The 6,105-nt window shown below is 40.0% G+C and overlaps 1 pseudogene; it reads left to right on the plus strand.

Annotated features, from left to right (window-relative positions):
- The first annotated feature begins 5,438 nt into the window (after positions 1–5,438).
- Positions 5,439–5,537, plus strand: LOC130037011 (uncharacterized; annotated as a pseudogene).
- The last annotated feature ends 568 nt before the right edge of the window (positions 5,538–6,105 follow it).

Raw genomic sequence — 6,105 nt, forward strand, 5'->3', positions numbered from 1 at the left:
GTTAAGATTCAGATGCCCTAGTCTTCCCACCAGGGATATTCCTTCAAAAATGCCCCCATTATACTGGAAGGGTGCTAGAACATTACATGACTGAAACTCAATTATGAGCAACTTTTTAACTGTGTATCTCTTGGTGATTCTAATTTTTAAAGTAATTTTTAAATGCACACATCAAAGTTTCCTTTTTACCACTAAATGGGAAAGATACTCTCTAATACTTATCCTCACCAAAATCTCAACAAAGTGTGACACTTGCCAGGAAATGTCCTCCCTTACATTTTTCTCATGATACTTATTAGTACTTCACTCTTCTGTTTCTTCCCTCTTCTCATGCCAAATCTTTAGTCTCCCTTGCATGCTCGTCAAACATTATAAACATTATCCATTCAAAACTGATGCTCTTTTCCACTTCCTCCTCTTGATTTCTTGTCCATGAACTGATTCTAAAACATAACATAGCTGCAATTACTTATTCATGTTATTGACAGTCAAGGATGTATCTTAGGGTATAGCATTCTTCAAGCTATTGGCACACAGGTGAGTAACAGGTTTTTTCCTACAGAGAACACAAAAATAGATATGCTGGGTTTTAATGTTCTATCAGTGGTCTGAGGTACAAATGAAGCATATATATTTTTAATGTTTTATTCAATATCTGTGAGATAGACTATTACAAATCTATTCATAATTTGCTTCCAGTCATACAACGATCCAACATCCATCCCTCCACTATTGTACATTTCCCACCACCAATGTTCCTGGTTCCGTAAAACCATCCCCCAACACCCTACCCACACCCCATGCCTGTCTCTATGGCAGGCTCTTTAATTGTTTCTCTCTGTCTCCTTATTATTTTGTGCATCATGGGTCTCGTGTTTGTTCATCATGTTTGTTCAAGGAATTTAGTGTTTTTATCAGGAAGCTAAGGCTGGAGTAGCTTTGAGGTATGGAAATGACTGCTGAGGCTTCCATAAGTACAGGGCAGTGGGGATGGGATTCCCATTGTGACCCAGAGAAAGCCTGGAGATTTCAGTCACAAAACCCGCATATCTGAATTTTCAGCTGTTATATTTCAGTGAGAGCCATCCTGAGAAGTTGGAAACCAGACGAGGGCATGGTGGCGATTTTGGATTGTGGGAGCAAGTGGCTGCACTAGGTTCTGGTTGGGTGGGCACCCAACTAACCTGCCTCCCTCGATTTACCCTAGTGTGTTCATCCTTTTGCAGGTCCAAGGTTAACTGTGGCTTTTGATCTCTTTCAAGATTTGTTTATGGGTCTCTGAAACAAGACCAATCCATTAGCTTGTATAACTGAGCCAGGGGTGGTTTGTGAACATGGCTCCCACATATCTTTTGGGAGTTTAATTTCTCGGGAAACGTAGTACTGAGGTTTTGGGATCCAGCCAGAGGCACAGTGGCCATTTGAGGTTATCAGGAATCATGAAGACACCATCAGACTGTTGATGCACTCACCTGAGGGTACAGGTTGACTTCCTGGAGGCAATGCACCACCAGACTAACAAAGATTCATTGAATTAATGAGCGAATAATCAACATTTTCAAAATGTGTCACTTTATTGCATTTTAGAAAGGTAACTTCTAACAAGTAAATAATCTTCAGGGTATAATCAAGATCTACGATTTATTCTTAATGTATTTAATAAAAGCGACACATTTTGGAAATTTGTACAAAGAAATTATTTTATATTATCTGTCTTCATAATTTACTTGTAAATTACTAAGATATCACTGTTTATTCCACTGTTCTTAGCATAGAAATTTACAGACAAAAAGTGCTAAGTAAAAGTTCATTTTGGCACTTCTGTTCAAGGTGGTACTGGAAGTACTTGCAATAGAAATAAGGTAAGAAAAAGATATTAAGGATTTTTCATGTACGAAAGGTAGAAATAAGCTCTCACTATTCACAGCAGATATCATACTCTATTTAAAGAATACTAAAACCTCTACCAAAAAAGTTCCTAGAAACAATAGACTTTCATAGTAAAATTGCAGGCTATAAAACCAATACCCAAAAGTCTATGGCTTTTTTATATGCAAATAATGAGAGAGAAGAAAGTGACATGATAAAACAATTCCATTCACAATCGTGCCTCAGAAAAATCAAGAACCTTGGAATCTGCTAACCTAAGGAGGTAAAGGACCTATACAACAGGAAATAACAAAGGACACGAGGAAATGGAAACATATCTCCTGCTTATGGAATGGGAGAATTACCATTGTCAAAATGGCAATACTCCCCAAAGCATTGTACAAATTCAATGTGATCCCTATAAAGATACCCATGACATTCTTCATAGAAATTGATCAAGCACTCCTGAAATTCGAATGGAACAACAAACGCCCACGAATAGCTAAAGCAAATCTTGGGGAAAAAACGATGGGGCATCACCTTCCCCAACCTCAAACTCTACTATGAAGTGATAATAATGAGAACAGCATGGTACTGGAACAAAGGCAGAGCCGGAGACCATTGGAAAAGGATTGAATATACTGACACACACCCTCAAATATATAATCATCTAATCTTTGATAAGGGAGCAAGAAATGTGAAGTGGAGCAAGAGAGTCCTCTTCAACAAACGGTGCAGAAAAAAACTGGACAGCTACATGGAAAAAAAATGGCTCAGACCTCTACCTAAGACCATGCACAAAAGTCAGATAAAAATGCGTCAAAGTCCTCAAAATCAGACCAGAATCCCTCATGTACATTGAATACAAGGTCGGCATATCCCTCCACGACATTGAAGTTAAAGGTATCTTCAAAGATAACACGCCACTTGCCAAGCAACTGGAAACAGAGATAAACAAAGGGGACTATTTTAAATTAAGCAGCTTCTGTACCTCAAAAGAAACAGTGACCAGAAACACAGACTCTGCCATGCAGGCATGATACTCGCAGAAGCCTACCAGGTTCTCTGAGAGTGAGAACTGAACAATAAGAGTTGTTATCTTATCAACAATATCCAATCTCTGGATCTTGGCCATTGATGGGATGACATGGCTCCAGGGGCAGTTCGTGGTTGTAACATTTAGCTACTAGAAGATGGTGGATCTTGATGGAGGGGGTCCATTCTTGATCTGAGCAGCTTTGGAGATCTCATCCCCTGTTCCCATACACCTGGGTTCTGTTGGAGTATATGGAGCTTAGGTTTATCAAATTGCACCCATCACAGTGCTCCCGAGACACTCCCATTACTTTGTCTGTCTGTAACCACTTCTATGCTCTCTTCCCCAACCAATTTGTAAGGTCTCCTCCTTCTTAGACACTGAAGCTATACTGTAAGTTAATATTGCCTTCCTCCGTCTCCTTGTGTGTTTTGAACAGTTTACCTTAATGCAATGTCCTTTTGTATTGGTACAGGAAGACAATTACTTAATATGCTTTGTAACTTAGGAATTGATTGGCTTTGAATATTATTCACTCCTGGGCATCTGCCTTCTCAACTTAAGCCTCAGTTGCCCTCACTTCCTAGTACCCCAAGGGCAGGGTCCCGACGTGGGACTGGATGGAACAAGGGCAAGCCGGTAAGTTATGTGCTACCCTGGCATCGCGATGGGCCAGGCCAAGGTGCCACGATTCTTAACTATAAGTTAAGAGATGGATCATAGGCAAATGATGTCATGATCCAAACGTAACGACGACATTAGGGGCCCTGCTGCTAGGAATAGGAAAGATATCTGGCCTGAGCACTGCAGTCTGAGATTGAAATGGCCCTAGAAGAGCAATTCTATAAGCTCAATGCATTTCTTACTGTGTTCATACAAAATGATTAATATTATATATGCTTATATGTTGGTTGGACAAGGAGAGGAGAAACACCTCCTAGAAGCTGTTTTCCTGTGTGTCCTGACTAGCTTGGATGAGACTGTTTCTCCCCTTCAAACTGCCTTCAGTAAATGATTTCAGTATAATGAGACAGTTTGCCTTTTCTCTCAGAAACCTAGCTGGTCTTAGATCTGCAGATCTCAGGTGCTAGTCAGGACTGATCTTTGGGATATAGATTCCCAGCTCTAGCCAGGCTGTTCTTTGGGATGCAAATCAAGGTGCTTACAGCTTGTGAAAGTGCTTGTGAAAGGTTTCAGTTTGGCTTTGTATCTTCTTTCTAGAGGCCAGTATTACTGGCCTGCTGATGTAAGGAAACAATGTGGATGTAAAGAAACAACATATGGATTGCTGCCTCAATGTTCTTTCTGTAACTCCTTTTATGAATTCACTGTAATGCGCCTTTTAGAGGTTCTATGATCTATATAAGGGGAACTTCCGGGCTCACAGTGCGCGCACGTGCTTGAGGATTCCTGAGGCCTCCATGTCATACATCTCTTCCATGTAATAACCTGCTGCTAGGAACAACCAGCCTGGCCCCCATTTCCTTCCATCTCCTGACCATCGCCATTGACCTTCGTGGAGTGGGGAAACGGCCAGACCACCGGCCTTTTATTTTTTGTGTGTTTACACAGGTTCTGCTTCCAATTCCTTCATGCATGAGGCTCCTTCAAGCTTGGGGAGAGTGGTCTTAAGCGTACCTATAGCTGGTAGCAGAGTTCATCAGCTACCGGGGCTCTAATCAGGAGGTGAGGGAAACTAACCCCGACCCTTCCAAGGTGCCCAGGTGAGGAAAGCCAGGTGTGGGGTCAGGACACTGTAATTTTAGACATATTTGGAATTAATTTTAGATCGAAAAGTACACATCATTCAAACTACTTATGTGCTTAGTAATAAATTACTATACACTTGTTCAATCACCTCAGAGACCCCACTCTGCTCAGAGAACTATATTTTTAATTACAGGTCTGTTTTGCCTGTGTGTCATGACTGAGAATCACTATCAGTAGATATGAAACTCACTATACACAAAGATGCACACAGGCTACTTTGAGTCATCTGTGTTGCTAATATGTGTTGGCCATTAAACTTCACTGAGACCCTTTTTTCTGTCCTTTACAGGAGCCTCATGAGTCTCACCTTCCTTTCAAGTTGAACTTGTAATAAGGTGGAATGAAATCATCAATATGCTCCTCACCTCTTCATTCAGGAGAAAAATCCGACTTACATTCAAGGTGGTCAAATTGCAGACAACACCATCCACCTTTTCCTGGAGATGTACAAGGGACTGAGGTGAGAACAGCAAAAGGCTCTAGTTTAATGGTCTTAATGAAGGTTTCAGGGAAGGGCATTAAACAAGACTCATATACTATCTTCCAAAAGAATTATTTTGTAAAACTGATGCCTTGGGTATGGAAAAAGATAATATGGTAAAAACCATATTTTTCTTTCTGGGACATTAAAGTTCTAAATCTATCTATTCAAGCTGCTTTGAAATACATACCTTGCTTATGAATCACTGTCTGCCATAGGAGTGAGTAAGGACAACCCTCAAATTAATAAGTAGAGAAAAATATGGAAAAATTAACTCATACTATATTTGATGACATATATACTAAAATTGAAATGATACATAGATTAGCATTGTCCTTGCACAGAGATGACATGCAAACTTGTAAAGTGTTCCATATTGTTGTTGCAAGAAGAATTAACAGGGCTACTTTAAGCTAAGACAATCCGCACAAGTACAAAAATTCTACATAAAGATAGCACAAATCCCCATCACAACAATCTCTCTCAATGTCAATGGACTAAATGTGCCAATTCAGAGGCACAGAATGGGAAGATGAATTATAAAACTGAACCCAACATTCTGCTGCCTGAAGAAACACTTCTGAACAATCAAAGCAACCATGGGCTCAAATTCAAAGGCTGGAAAACAATTCTTCAAGAAAGAAAAGAACACCTCCACAAAGCTGGAGTGGCCATACTAGTATCAGACCACATGGACTTCAGGCTATAGGTTATAAGAGACAGTGAAGGTCATTTCTTCATGATCATGGGATCTGTACATCAGAAAAAACTCACCCTCCTCAATGTAGATTCTCCTCATGACAGACCAGCAAAATACTTAAAAACAACTTCTAATTGACTTAAAGAAAAACATTGATAGCAACACAATACTAGTTGGAGATTTCAACACTACTTTGTCACTTCTCAATAGATCAAACAGACTAAAGCTCAGCAAGGAAATATTTTCTTT

This window comes from Sorex fumeus, unplaced genomic scaffold (assembly GCF_029834395.1).
Source record: "Sorex fumeus unplaced genomic scaffold, SorFum_2.1 ptg000070l, whole genome shotgun sequence".
NCBI lineage: Eukaryota > Metazoa > Chordata > Mammalia > Eulipotyphla > Soricidae > Sorex > Sorex fumeus.